We start from the raw sequence: 15,500 nt of genomic DNA, 5'->3' as shown, positions 1-15,500 counted from the left end.
TTACTGTTGCTGTTTAGAATGGTATCACTGAGGTTCTGGGCAAATAGAAGGCAAGGACAAATTTGCTTTCTCTTGCTTATGTGCCATCCTCTTTATGAAAATATAAAAATAAGGGGACAGAGTGGAAGTTCTCTCTTTGTGTGATTAGATCCATCAATGCATCTGTACTCTGAAACCGCTTCATAAAATACCTTATTATAAAGGAATATGAGCTGGTAAGGATTGTGTGTCTTTGAAACATGGTTTTAGTACTTTAAACTCTGAAATGTCTGACTTCTTTTATTAAAAATCCACTTTTGTTCCTTATTTTAAATTAAATTGAAGAAATCTCTGTATTACAGCTCTGCATGTTTGTTATTATATAAATACTCTGTCTTTCATCTTCCTCTTGTTTAAATGTTTAGATTATGAAACAAGAATGCAGTTGGATTTGATACAGAAATCTATGCAATTGCTCCCTGCTTGTTAGCCTCCATGCCTAAGTGAGTTCAGAACTTTATTTAAGTCCTAGAGCACTTGTAAATATAAAAGTCTGTCTAGTAGGGGCAAGAGAGAGAGACCAGTAAGAGACAGTTCTGCCAGTATCCTCTTTATTGGCAGCAACAAGCTATCTGATCAGCATATGTGAAGTGGCCTGTGAGGTTTAAGAAATGTAGTTCTAGGCTAGCCATAACACAGTCTTTCTCTCATCTCAAAAAACTGAACCCCAGAAAAATTAGACACCAGAGCTCTTATGCCCAAGGATTGAAAAAGTTAATGCTACAGGCTGCAGTGAAACCTCAAAGTACAAATCCAGAAGGAATAAAGCCTCAGTATTTTTGGTCTTCAGAAATCATTTTGTAATAGAACATAAAAGCAGGGGTTTTTTTAAATATCAAACAATAATGCTTCAGGTGCATGTATTTTTCTTGACAAATTGATCCAGGCTGATTAACCTATAAACCTCCCAAGTATTGCTGTTGGAAATAATTATGCTTATGCACTCAGCATTAAATTGTGGAATACTTGGAGAATAATTACATTTAGAAAGCCAAGGTACATAATTTCACAGTCACAGGATAGCTGAGTTTGGAATAGACCTCTGCAGATCCTTTATTCCAGCTCACTGCTTCAGCAGGTCATCGAGAGTAATTTCCTGAGTTTGGAGTCAGTCTCCGTCTTCATTACTCCCCCTGATGGGGCATTTGTGCATGTTGGTAACATTTCCCCGAGCCTTCTGCAGGTTGAACAATCCACCTCTTTTGTCACTCCTCATAGGTCAGATGCTCCAGACTCTGTCATCCTTGTGACCTCAGCTGGTCTGTTTCCATGCTACTATAAGTAGTGGCAATGCACATAACAATGAAAGCCAGGATGATGTTGGCCTTCTTTGTCTAAAGGATACATTGCTGCTTACGGTCAACTTTGTGTCCACCAGCACCCCCAGGTCCTTCTCTGCAAAGCTGCCTTCCAGACAGTTTGCCCTCTGTGTGTGCTGCTGCTTTGGATTGTTCCTCCCCAGATGCAGGACTTGGAATGTTCTTTCTTGAATTTCATGTAGTTCTTGTCAGCCCATCTCTCCAGACTGTCAAAATCCCTCTGAATTACAATCCACCCGTGTATGTTATCAGCCACACCTCCCAGTTTTGTATCTTTTGCAAACTGTCAGAAGGTTCAAACAGCACTGCCCCCACTACTGACTCTTGATGCATTCCAATAGTGACTGGCCTCCAGCTGGACTTCTTGCCACTGATCACAAGGCTTGGAGCCTGGCTGCCCAAGCCAGCTTTCAGTTTACTTCACCATACCCTTATCTGGTTTATCCTTGTCATTTTGTCTATGAAGATATTGTGGGAGACAGTGGTAAAAGCCCTCCTGAAGCTCAGATTCACAATTTCCAGTTGCCACCCCTTATTCACCAAACTAGTCATCTGGACATAGAAGGCTACATAGAAGGTTGGTTTGCACTGCATAGGTCCATGCCAACTATTCCCAGTCACTTTCTTGTTCTTGGTTTGTTTAGAAGTGGTTTCCAGGATAGTTGATCCATCACCTTCCCAGGGATTGAGGTGAGGCTAATCAGCCTGTAGTTTTCTGGCTGTAACTTGTGGCCCTTCTGGAAAACAGGAGGGAAATTTTCTTTCCCCTGGTCCTCAGGAACCTCCCATGCTCTGCTGATGTGTCAAAGACAATCAGAAGAGGCTCACTGCCTCAGCACTCATGTGCATCCATCAGATGGAATGGTCCCCTGTGTGTCCAGTACCATTCAATGTTCCCTAACCTGATCCTCCTGCACTGAAGGTAGGCACTGAGTAATTCAGTCTTATCCACGTCCTTTAGCACCAGGTATCCTCCCTGCTTGAGCAGTCTCCTACACTTTCTATGATCTTCCTTTTGCTATAGGGTATTTCAGCATCCTTCACATCCTTCATCAGATTCAACTCCAGATGGACTGTGGCTTTCCCTATGTGCTCAGAAAGTGTGTCTGTATTCCTTCTGAGCTGCCTGTCCTGCTCCCACCTCTTGTAAGGTTCCATTTTATATTTGATTTTGATAAGGAGACCTTGCTAATTCATGCAGGCCTTTTCAACCTTTTTCCTTTATATGCTCTGAATACCTTCCATTTCTTTACTGCTTTTTCCTGACTCTCCTGCAAAGTTCTTACTTTTCACTTCGGCAGCCACATTTCATAAGGGTTTGTTCTCCAAGTCTCACCTCCAAATGTTTGCTCTGTCTTGTCCTCTGTTACCTACTCCAGAATTTCTCCTTTTAATTTCCAATTATCAATGAGCAAGAACAATGGGGCTTTGTTATAAGTACGTGTCAACAGGTCATTTTTTCAATTTTCATCTGCTCCCTTTTTATTCCTTCACCTCCTCTTGTATCCATTTTTATTTTGAAATTTTCAGAACAAGGATTATCCTTGTTTCATCTTCTGAGATGAAAAGACATTCTTTTTCAATATACAGACTGTCACAAAATTGTCATATCTATACACCAGCATTTTAATTTTTAAAAAATGTCCTATAAAAAATTACATGCTCCCTCTGAGGCATATCATGCTATCCTCACCTCCTGGAAAATAAAGCCATCTGGCCGCGGTATTTTGATTATTGCAGAGCCACAGGCCAAGGAAGATGGCCAGGAATCTCTCCCTGTGTGGTGGTATGAGAAAAAGAGTGTGGTGATCAGGGGTGAGAGCATCTGATTGAAACAGTATGATAGTTATGATATTTTTCACATCTGAAGTACAAAAGGAAACAGTGTATCTATATCTATATAATCTATATATATATATATTTCACAGAATCACAGAATCAACTAGGTTGTAAAAAACCTTTGAGATCATCAGCTCCAACCTCTGATCTAACACCGCCCTGTCAACTACACCATGGCACTGAGTGCCACATCCAGTCTTTTCTTAGACGCCTCTGGTAAAGTGACTCCACCACCTCCCTGGGCAGTTCATTCCAATGCCCAACCACTGTTTCTGGGAAGAACTTGTTCCTACTGTCCAGCCTAAACCTCCCCTGTCACAGTTTAAGAGACTGTTGTCCTCTCATCCTATCACTGGCTGCCTGGGAGAGGAGACCGACCCCCACCTGGCTGTTGTAGAGGTTGTAGAGAGTGATAAAGTCTTCCCTGAGCCTCTGTTTTTCCAGGCTAAATATCCCGAGTCCCTCAGGACTTGTGTTTCAGACCCTTCACCAGCCTTGTTTTCATATACATATATACATATACATATATATATATATATATAGGCTCCAAGTTGTTTGGGTGGTTTTATGGGGGCTAGCTTTGCTTCAAAAATAATCTCTCTGTTTTAAAAGTCACATCTCTAAGGAACCTTAAGCAAACAGCTTCCTTTTAAAAACTAAATCTGTAGCAGGTATTATTACCAAAACTCAGTAAAATAAAGCTCCTTAACATGAATGTAGCATTAAGAAGCAGGCATTCTTTACTATGGCACTGGATTCACAGGGGATATCTCCATCAGTGGAGTTAAGCGTAGAAAAGCTCCCACTTTTATACTGTATTTTACATAATATTAATTGATTTTCCTGGAATAAACACACATAATTATTTCCCTGAAATTATTATTATTAAATGTTCCATCCCCTTTGCACATGTGTTCTTATATCCCGGGGTTCCCTCTGGTGGTCGTAAACTCCAAAGTTGTAGCTGACTGCTGGATAAACTGGTGTTACTTCCCAAATATGGAAGTAACTTCATTATTTTGCGCCTCTTCTTGGTTAGTGCTTAACACAATCCTGTACAGTAAGCATTGTGTGGTTCCATTGGCTACTAGTTTTGAGCATAAACACTGTATTTTCCCACCAGCTGAGCAAATAGTTCTTCATCTGACAACAGCATGTACATAGAATTTCACATGCTGAGCAGAATATATATCAAAATATAATTGCTCTTTTTAACCAAGAAACACATTAGAGAAATATTGAGTACAAGCATAGAGAGGGAAGAAGAAGGTCCTTTACATTTACATTTTTATCTGTTTAGATAATGTTTAAAATTTACGTTTTTCATTAATAGTTTGGAAAATAAACTTGGATTTTTTTCACAAGTATCTTTAAAAAATACTAATTGTTAATTGTGCAGTTGGATACACACTATGCATGGACTTTTCACTTGGACTATAATTCATTGTTTTATTCATGGAACTCAATTGGCCATTGACATCACCTCGTAATGGCCAATGTCTTCTATGGATATTTCAGTTTTGTAAAGATAAGGAAAAAAATCAGGGAAAATTGCAAATTGATTAGATAGCTACATATTTCATGATTTTCAGAGGAGTAAACTTCATGCTACAGTAGGGTTTCTGAGTTTTCATCAGTGCAAACCTTCTTGAAAATTGCAAAGTGCAAGTTATACTACTATTAGAAACATGTAATCAAGTTTCTTTTCCCACCTGCTAGACCCAAGCCAACCCTCAGGGTTCTTTGCATCTCTCTAACCCTTTTTACTGCACAACTGTTACATTCTTGTTAATGCAAGCAAGGATAGCCAAGAGCACATTCCAAAGTCTTAGTGGATTCAATGAAGGACAAGTTGTTTGGGGACTTAGGAACCAAAGGCATACACCAAGGGCTTGAACTGGGGGAGAGAATTTGGTTGGGGAGCAACAAAACAGAAACTGTGGTCAAGAGAGTCCCCTTAGGCTACAGGATCAAAAACATGAATGTTTTTGTAAGCCAAAAGTCAGAGCCGAAAAGGGTGAAATCAAGGGAACAGACGTGAACTAAGTAGTCACGTTTCATGACTGAATGGGACGCTAGATCTAAAGGTAATGTTTGTTGCTTCCAAGAACAAGTATTTGATGCTCCAAGAATACATACAGATACAAACAATAAATTTAAATGGCTCTATGGATACTGACACTGAGATTAGTCCTTAAGGAACTCCTGGGCCCCAACATTGGACACCATGGTACAAAAATGGTGGCTAGGGTAGGAAGTGGTTCCTTAGCTCTGTAGAAGCAGATCCAGGACCAGCTGGAAAGCTCACAGTCCTTTCTCTCTACTACAGCCATGACAACCTGGAAGCAACACCGCCTTGGCCAGATAGGTGAGCAAAATTGTAAAGATGTTTTGGTCATTACTTATCAAAGCTTAGAGGGTGGAGGGAATAAGTGCTTTAGAAAGATACCTGTCTTAGAAATCAGGCTCAGCCCTGCCTTGAAGCAGAGTGGCCCAGCAATTTCTGAAGTCCACGTTAACACACTGACGACAAGATAACTCATGATTATTATAGTCCAGAGTATCTCAGAGGGTTTCCTGCTCATGTCTCAAGGGCTGGAATTAGAGCATGAGCCATTAGCTTCGTCAGAGGCATCCCTAAGGAATGCCTCTTTCCCACATGGCCGCGCAGATACGAGTTATATTTGAACCTTTCCCAACCGCTACAGAATTGTCAAGCATCCAGGAATCACTCTGCACTCCCGTATAGAGTGCTGGGATCTCCTTTATGATATCTGTGAGTATTTGCATGCAGTTTCCCACAATATGAGTGGAGGTACAGGCTGAGGATGGACGGAAGGGTTATGTGTAAGTAGCCAGAATGCACTGAGACATCTATTCTAGCCATGTGCTTGGTTCTCGTCACAAAGAGTCACAGATTCATAGCACTGATTGAAAGGGACATCTTGACTTGCTCAAATTCTACCTGCGTGCTGCTAAAAGAACCTGAGGACAGTGTAACCTAAAGACAAAAATACACAGCTAAAATTGTTAAGAGGAAAATTTGTCTGCCATTTTAAGAATACTGGTTTTAAAAGCTATTTTCGTGGCTATTCCTGAAGTGGTTTAGAAACAGTTGTTTCTAAATAGTTGTTAACAAAGTATTTCAATCAGATATGAATGATTCCAGAGTTGTTTGTTTAGCTGTTATTGCTGCTTCTCCATCTTACCACAATGCTTTCTGATATTCCAGTTCCTTTATTTTGTGAAACTAAGCTCAATAATATAGGTCACAGGAACATGATAAAAGCTGCTGTGCAGCTATATTTCACAACCACTTGAGCAAGTTTTCCCAACTCTCTTTTTGGGAACACCTCTTATTTACCATGTCTAGTACAGGTGCATGTCCTGCAAAGGCTGTACCTGCATTTCTTTAAAGGAGTTGCAAGTAACAGGCCCCTGTATCTGAGAAGCTCTGCTGTTCCAAATTGTGTGATGTGCTTATAACATAGTCCAGACCTGCTATTTCAAACAGAGAAATGTTTTTTTTCCAGAACAAAAGAACTGTTTTGCGCAGGACTTGCATGAGCAGAGCCATTTCACAGTTGTGTGCTGAACTGGGCTAACAGGTCACAACTTCGGTAGCTACTCCTGCATGACTGGGAGGTGCACAGGGTGTCGTGAGCCGAAACTAGCTGAAACAGTGGGGGGTCCTGCAGGGAGGGTGTTTCCCATTGGTGCCTCCGATGTTCCTTACCCAGCTCATAGGGATCATCTACTCTGACTTACGCACATTTTCCGCAGCAGTTGCAGACTCGGGCTTTGCACGGCGGTGTGCATCCAGTTAGAAGCAGTGAGGGTGACCTGAGATGTCTGAGCTGCCAAACTTCCTGTATTGTGGGTCATTTGTATTTCTGCTGTGGTTATTTAATTACCACTTTCACAGTGAAGCAGCTGTTAAGTGGCTCAGAAGACATTGAGTCTAGACAGGCACAGTTTGAAACCTGAGTTTTCAGTTTCTCTCTAGATAACCGATATAAATGATGCTATCTGAGTTTCTGTTTCTAAAAACATTCAGTATTTCCATAGCATTTTCCTGTTCTTCGCAAATGAAAGATCATCCTTTGTTGTGTTGTTACATTGTCCTTGACAGGAGTTATTCCTTAAAAATGTGGGGAAAACTGCTGAGGAAATTATCAAGTTTCAGTTACCATTTAACCCCATTACAAAAGCACCACAGTTTAATGTTCTTCTAAATTTCTTTGCAAAGGAATATTCTTATAATTGGGTGCACAACAGGTGAGAGAGAACGATGAACTTTGATTTATTTACAGTGGAGCCAGCTCTGAAATAAGAACTCGATTTTTTAAATAGTGAATTAGCAAAATTCTATGTACAATTTCCTTTCTCTAAGCAGAACCTGTTTTAATTTGTTGTAAATACTAAGTTGTTAGGTGTTATGTGAACTGGTTTTCATGCTGGGCACTGCTCAGCAGTAGAAGAGATGGGGGGGATAGAGCTCTTAGCATCATGGTCTTTTCTGGTAGTGACTTCTGCTTTACTCAGGAGTTCTCTATGCAGTTCGATTTTCATGTTGTCCCAGAGAGTGACTGTTACATAAAGACTTACAGATAGGAATGAATGTGATTTGGTATGGATGAATAGTAGAATGCTTTCCAAAAGGATGCCCCTGAAATTAAATATCAACTCACCTGCTTCTGGAATCAACTGCTCTCAGCAACCTCCAGTATCTGTCATCAGCTCTGCTTACATTTGTGAGACCAGAGTATTGCCAGGAACAGAAGTATAAGCAGCTGGTTGCTGTTGTGTTAATGTTAGTGATATCAAGCTGGACATCAGGGATGAAACAATGGGAACAGCTGCAGGATCCATCAAAATTTCACCTTGTTCGGGACCATGATCTGTTTCAGATATTGAAAAAAGTGAACAAACAAATGATTGAGTAATTTCCCCCAATTTCATTTAAGTTTGAGACCTCAGCCCAGAGCGTGAAAGCTACAGGGTTTTTGTTTGTCTGTTTCGCTTGTCTGCAAGCCTTCTACTTGTCTGTCTGTCCTAAAAATCCCTGTGCTAGAAGAAAACTTCTCTTCAATCAGTATTATCTTGAGTGCACTTGGAGATGTCATGAAAGCATTGGCACTGTGTCTGGGAGACACAGCTGCTGTGCCCTTTGCCTCAGGACAAAAAGTTCAGTCCTTCACCAGTGCGTCATAACTGGGTGGATCAGCTGTAATACAGGGGACAGGTTAATTCTGCATGCTTGTCATCATGAGCCATCGTTGCATTGCATCACATATTCCAAGCCCATGGTGTCAGTGTAAGGTGTGACAGTTGATTTTGACAACTAGGAAGCAAGAGTATACAAATTACTGCATCCTCCAAAAGGGGCTATTAGAAGATTATATCTTCTCATCCTTTTCTTAGTGACTTGTTCTGGTTTTTATTACAGTTAAAGGTTCTTTTCAGGCATGTAATTGTTGTAAGTTTGAATATGGAAAGGCTATTCTCTGTTTCTGTGTATCACTACTGTAGGGTCCTGGGCACTTGCAGAAATCAGTAGGCATTTTGTCTTCAGCTGTCTTCATCACAGTTGAATAAGAAACATTTTATGCATGCCCTTCTAGTAACCTTGCCTTTGCCCTTTCATTCCTTTTCCCTCTCAAGCAAATAGAATTATTACTCAGGCACCAAATGTTTTGTGTGTGTGAGAGAGTACAAACATTAGATATGGTTAAATGGGCAATGTTTCTTAGCAGTCTAAAGCCATTTCTTTGCTTGCATATGTGTTTGTGTGCTCTTGCTTTTCATTGGGCTGTGACATTGTGTTTCTCAATGCCATGAGAGAGCAGGCAGCTCACCTAAGAGGCTTGTATCACATGAACAGGTGTGGCTCTGAAAGAAACCCTAGACTGTTTCCAGCAGGAATTTATTCACCACTGAGTCTTTTCAGAGTTACCTACTTGTGATAAACTCTCATTGGGCAATGCAGCTATGCATGGCATGAAATAATCAGCTTTTCCAAAGCGTAAAAGAAAAACTCCTCTGGCTGATTCAGACATTTACATAGCAAATTACTCTTTGATTAGAGGGCTATGTGGCCAAAGATATTGGGATGTATTGGCTGCAGTGCTTCTCTCCGTCTCTAGCGAATAAGGAGCAGGTGTAAGACCTTTCATGGGGAGCAGGCATGTCAGCCAGGTCTGAATGCAACCTCTTTGAGAATCTTTGGGGAAACTTAAAGGGGTGAGAGCAGAGTTTGGCACACTGGTACAAGTCTACACTTAGATACTTAAAGGTTTTAGCTGTGTTAGCATTAAGGCTCCAGCAAAAGTACCCCCAAATATTCTTCTGTACCTGTTGCCTACAGGTATTCTGCCTTGTATGGAGACAGTTAAATATCAAGGAAGTGTGAAAAAGGTGTGGCAGATGAAGCAAATTAATTAAGTAATGTTAAATTATGGTTATGAATACTTCCACAGTATTTATCTAATTCTGGGAAATGCTAAATAAATTACTTTGCTATGTTTTACCACATTTGTAAATCCCCTCTGATTTAAAGGATAGATATCACCACAGTTAGCTATGTCTTGAGTTAAGGGGTGGATAGGATACTATTATATGTTCATACGTGCTATTATACATTAAATATGTAGTCCATGACAAAGTATTGCTAAAGCAAAAGAGTAAGCAGCGTGTCAGCAACTGTCATAATTGGTGTTCCAAAGGTGACTCCATACTGATGCAACGCACCAACAGTTCACAGAATCACCAAATGCATCAGGTTGGAAGGGACCACAGTGTGTCATTTGTTCTAAGCTTCCAGCTCAAGCAGGGTCATCCTAAAGCACAGGGCACAGGACTGTGTCCAGATGGTTCTTGAGTATCTCCAGTGAGGGAGACTCCACAACATTTCTGGGCAACCTGTTCCAGTGCTCAGTCACCCACACAGAAAAGAAGTCCTTCCTCATATTCCTCATTCATTCCTACTGCCCCTTGTCTTATTGCTTGGCACCACCAAGAAGGACCTGGATCCAGCTTCTTGACACCCTCCTTTCAGATACTTGCTGAGGTCACTTGATGAGGTCCCCTCTCCATCATCTCTTCTTGAGGCTGAACAGGCCCAGCTCTCTCAATCTTTCCTCTTAAGAGAGATGCTCCAGTCCCTTAATCCTCATAGTCCTCTGCTGGAACTGCTCCAGGAGCTCCATGTCTCTCTTTTGCTGAGGAACCCAGAACTGGACACAGCATTCCAGGTGAAGCCTCATCAGGACTGGATAGAGGGACAAGATCACCTTCCTTGACTTGCTGGCAATGCTCTTCTGAATGGAGCCCAGGATGCTTTTGTTGGTATCCTAGTATTTAACCCTGACTGCAGTGGAACTATATTCAACTATACCAGCCCAAAGCCTGGCCCAACATTAAAAAGACCCACTTCCTGATATTAAAGTAAGTACATACTACATGTCCAAGAAATTATTGAAATTTTCATTATTTATCCCAGAAATGTTCCGAGGTTTTAAAGAAACCTCAGTGTACCTGCTTTTGCAAAGACTGAAAACAAAACAAAACCATATTCTGCTCTCCTGAATCTCACTGTAGTATCTGAAATATATGGTGTTTCATATCTGATCATGCCGAATTAATTTATATTTACCTTTTCCTACTTTACCTATACTTACAAAATTGAATGTTTGCTAACAGAGTATTTCCTTTGATACAGTGAATACAAACATTCTTATATATAGTTTGTAATTTTTACCCACATTTCTGAGGGCCAGGAAAATCTTTCCCAACAATTTCCAATTAATGCAATTTTAAAATGTGTACTATGATAAAATCATCATCATTCACATAGCTACTTACATGCAAAATGTTCTAGATTTTTTATTATAATTTCATTTTACTTCTACTCTGTGTTGCATTCTCTGTGGTACTACAAAGAGACCAGACTGTTCCTCAAGCAGCTTCCTGTCAGATTTTAGCCATGATACTACAAAAGCAGTAAACAAAGATGGGGCAATAAATAAGGGAAATTAAGGTTACAGCTAAAACATTTAGTTTTAATATTGTGGGGTATAGATATGTCCATTTCATGTTTAGAAATCCATTTCATAGGCCTTCTAGAGTAATGTAACAAATATAAAATACTAGAGCAAAAACCACATACTTAAGCACAGTAGCTGAATTAATTTTGCTATGGTAATTTTGGCAAATAAGAATGAAAGTAGTTCCCATGTACCCAGAAATATAAATGATTCAAAAATCACAAAATTATTTCTGTATTTAAGGTACAGAATAATTTTCTAAGATGCCTCTAAATTAGGGCTTAATTTTAAACCATGCTTTCCTTAAGAAAGTAACCTCTGTGCCCATTTTCATTGGGCACATTACTGAGTTATTCTGTTTGTTACCAACTTAAAAGTAAAGGCAGTTTCAGTGGATGCATTGGTAGAACAGTGAAATGATCCCCAGCAACTTTACAGAGCTTTGTAAACAGCAAAAAATGGTTTCAGGACATGGGGAGTACTGAATATTTGTTACAACAGTCATAAGCTGTTTTGTGATTCTGAAGGTTACTGAAGTGTTTTACAACATGTTTTCATTGAAAGAGACTCTTTTTTATACTTTCTAAGAAAGTTGATAACATTAGAGTGGTTCCTATCTGCTGGCTCCAGAGAACTGAGGCTTCTTTTTCAAGACACTAACATGAAGAATAATTTTCTTCTATTATATTGTTTCTTTGTTTAGTATCTAAATACTACAGTTATTTTCTGATACCCATATCTCAGACACTTTCCCCCTTTAGTCCCAAAGCTTTTCTTCTTTTCTCTTATTTTTCTAATTCACTAATTTCTCTGAATGGGAATCTTTTCTAGCACAGTTCTCCCACTGTTGTAAAGCGCCAGACCTATCTATTGTACAGAGATTCAGAGACACATCATATCCTCTTCGGAGCCACAAAGGAAACATGTTAAAAACCCTTTCTACCCAAAAACAGGGCTCGTATTCAGTGGCAACGGAGCACCATAAGAACATCTTCAAAGCAGAGAGGTAATATGACCCGTGACATTAATATCACAAATGCCACACATTTTTTGCTGTGCCATGTATCGATTACTATCTATGGATTCAGCTTTTGGCTTCCATACACTCAACATCTAGATGTCCCTGAGCAAAGTAAATGCTCCCTGAATATTTTGCTCGTTTTTGTGTGCTATGCACTTCTCCTAATTGAATCAGCGAATCTGTATTTCTCTTTTTCATGAACCTCATCCTTTCACATGTGGGTGTAAAAGGAAAGCCTGTCTGACTTCAAAGGGCCTTCCTCTGCCCTGCACACTGCCTGTGCTGCCCCACACAGGCTGTAGTGGACACCCTCCTCTGAATTTGCCCCTCTTTCTCTCCCTTCAGAGTATCACTCCCATTCTACAGCTGATGGAGATCTATTCCTGGGTAAATGGGCTGAAATGAGATTGAAGTAAGAGGGAGGGTGATGTCTGCTTTAAAACATGACACTGAGTACTCCAAAAGAGATTTGGCATAATTTGTTTGCTGTGTTTGTTGTAAATGCCTTGAACAGTGATATGAGGAGCCAGGTGTTCAAAGAGTTATCTTGATCTTCAAAGGCTGAAGAACCTCAAGACCTACCTCTTCTCAGTGACCCTGCTGTCCAAGCACTTCTCTTGTCACCAGTGCTCACTTTCAGAACTTTATGTGTGCATTTACTGACACAGCACATAGACTCTTGTGCTCTCACTACTCGCTATAGCTTGATTCTAAAATTTCCAGCATTCCAGTTGCTTTGTGCTGTGTATGTGTTCAATAGTCAAGAGCCTACACTGCCTAAAATTTGTTTTATGAGTAATTTCTTCATTTCAGTCCAACTTCATCTCTGTTACTTCCTATTTGAGATGCTTTTGCAGGCCCTTGACTTCTAAAGACAGCTAATTAAGGCACTCCAGCCTTAGTGATACAAATGACAGTAAAATAAAGTACATGGTAAGTAATACTTAAAATACATGTTTGAGATTGTCTACCGTAGATGTAGGCGAGGCAAAAAGAAGATTATGGTAGCTGTAAACTCCCCAGGTATTCAGTCCTGGAGGACTAGCTGAAGTCCAGAAAGCCTTCTGGCATGCTTCTGCATGCTACAAGTCTCCTTAGACCCTTCTCAGCACATGTTGCTTGTTCCAGCTTCTTCTCCATCCCAGCCTTAATCTCCTGCAAGGCAGGCTTTCTAAGGAGGTCTGTGGCTCAGCGATCTGTCTTCTGAAGTGCCTGCATGGAAAAAAAATTTCTCCTGGATAGATACAGGAGTTTTCCTTTTATTATCATTTTTGCTTTAAAATCTGCTGTAAAAGAGAAAAGATCTCACATAGCTGAGAACAGAAGACAGATCCCATAACAAAAAAGAGGATGAAATTATATTGTGGTAAAGCAAAACAAAAAGCAGAGGTTATTATTAAACAAATAAACAAATACAAAAAATACCAACATTTTTTGTTCAGCCTGTGTCGGCAACAGTGAAGGGGAATCAAGTCAGAGAGGTGCAGGCCTTCAAAAATCTTGACAGTCACCAGAATATGTTCTAAGGATGTAGTTCAGAAAAATAGCTGTCAGGAGTGTTTGGAAACATTCCCATGTGCCATGTGGTTCTGTAGCACACTATCAAAGCCCATGTGTGTGTCTGGCTTGCAATAAGCACTGTGTGTGCAACTTACCAAACACAGACACCCTGATCATGTTTTACAAGTTGTATTTGTCACTGAAATGAATTAGTGGCCTGCTTGCACAGCAATGTGCAGGAATGTTTGGTCCACAGAACAATGTATTTCTGCTGATACGTAATGAAGTGCAGCACTAGAAGTCATTACTAGCTAAGAACTTTACTGAGAGTATCTGCAGCAACACTTGTGTATCTCTAATGGCTTTGATTACAATGCACGCAGTGCCAACCATGCCAGCAAATACACAAGATAGAAAACAAACCTTTTCCTCCTTTACCAAGGGTCAACATATTTTTCCAACTTTTTCTTCCAGCTTATGTCCACTTACATGGCTTTTTAATTTTTTATTCTAAACTTTTTAGGTATTTGAGATCTAGAAAAATCTCCTTTTTGCACAACAGACAGGACTAAAATGCTGTACTTATTTGCAGCCAGTTCAGAGAGGAGTAGGGTTTTGTTTCTATTCATGTTGTCAGGGCAGTGGTTTTCCATCATCAAGATCATACTTGCTACCACCTCACAGAAGCTTCTCTCCATTACAAATATTAACCACAAGCCCTGGAATTATGTGGTCTCTGTGTCTTTAGAGTCACACTTTTAAATATTTGAGAAACTTTTCAAATTTTTGCCCAGTCTTGCTTTTCTACTGTGTGCTAAGCCCCCCCAGCAGATGGTCAGGCATATTCTAGTGCTAGCCCTCCACCTTCCCCTTCTATATGCACAATAGGTTTCTCACAAACCTTCGTAAAAGTAAGATGATCATATTTATGCAAAAAATTTTGAAATATTAGCTCTTAGAAAAAAAGCTAATTTGAATTACTGTCAGATCACATGAATTAAAATGGTGTGAAATTTGGTAGTGATTAAACAAAACCTGACCACATTGACCTGAAGTTTATGGCCAGTGAGACCATGGATTTTGATTCCAATCAAATGGATGTGGCAGAGGGGAGAGCGAGCTGGGAAAATGCTATTCATAAGCAGATTAACTCAGTGCTTGGGAAAAATTAAATGACAACTCTTTGCTGAGAGACATGAGCAAAACGTTGACACAAGATGCTGTGACTAAGATTTTAATTTCTCTCTATTATTTTACACTATTTGGCCTTTATTTGGTTTTGATTGTAGGCAGAGGCCCAGCATGCATAGAGCTCCTTAGTTTGAAAGACATTTTAGAAAACAAAAACCTTTCTGTATGGATGCAGAAAGCAATCCCAACTTGAGAATAATCTGTAATACCGTTCATTCCAACAGTGAAGCATTGTCAGCGCTGTGGTTATATACACAGCAGTACAGGTATTAGAGAATTTCACTGTAAGAAGGTAGTGCATTCTAAGCCGTTTTGTTTTGCCCAGTGCATTCTGATACTTTGCTGTCTCCATGGCATTTAGATGAGCCTAAGTGCCAGTAGGATCTTTCTATCCACTTCTTGCTTGTATAAGGGTATATGAACATGTAAAAACTTGCTTCACTAATTGCACAGGTGAAGCAACCATGTCCCATTTCCTGTTACCAAGTGTATTGCTATCTATAGAGCTCAGCAGTTTATAACTATTGCTACAGCTTCTTATCAGAA

The 15,500-nt window shown here is 40.0% G+C and overlaps 1 protein-coding gene across 2 annotated transcripts in view; it reads right to left on the bottom strand.

Moving 5' to 3' along the window:
- Positions 1–120: 120 nt before the first annotated feature.
- The window catches only part of LOC125319800, a 56,751-nt gene continuing 41,371 nt past the window's right edge, over positions 121–15,500 (bottom strand). The window contains exons 1-2 of one of the 2 annotated variants that reach the window (XR_007200896.1): positions 7,889–8,981; positions 121–2,095 (exon numbers count right to left, since the gene is read on the bottom strand). The gene's annotated coding sequence lies outside the window, so the exon portion shown is untranslated. Of the gene's footprint in view, positions 2,096–7,888; positions 8,982–15,500 lie in introns of those variants that run through there. The other variant, XR_007200894.1, reaches the window with a different exon arrangement.

This window comes from Corvus hawaiiensis, chromosome Z (assembly GCF_020740725.1).
Source record: "Corvus hawaiiensis isolate bCorHaw1 chromosome Z, bCorHaw1.pri.cur, whole genome shotgun sequence".
Classification (NCBI taxonomy): domain Eukaryota; kingdom Metazoa; phylum Chordata; class Aves; order Passeriformes; family Corvidae; genus Corvus; species Corvus hawaiiensis.
The sequence above is the reverse complement of the archived record's forward strand: the minus strand, read 5'-3'. Positions and strand labels throughout refer to the sequence as shown.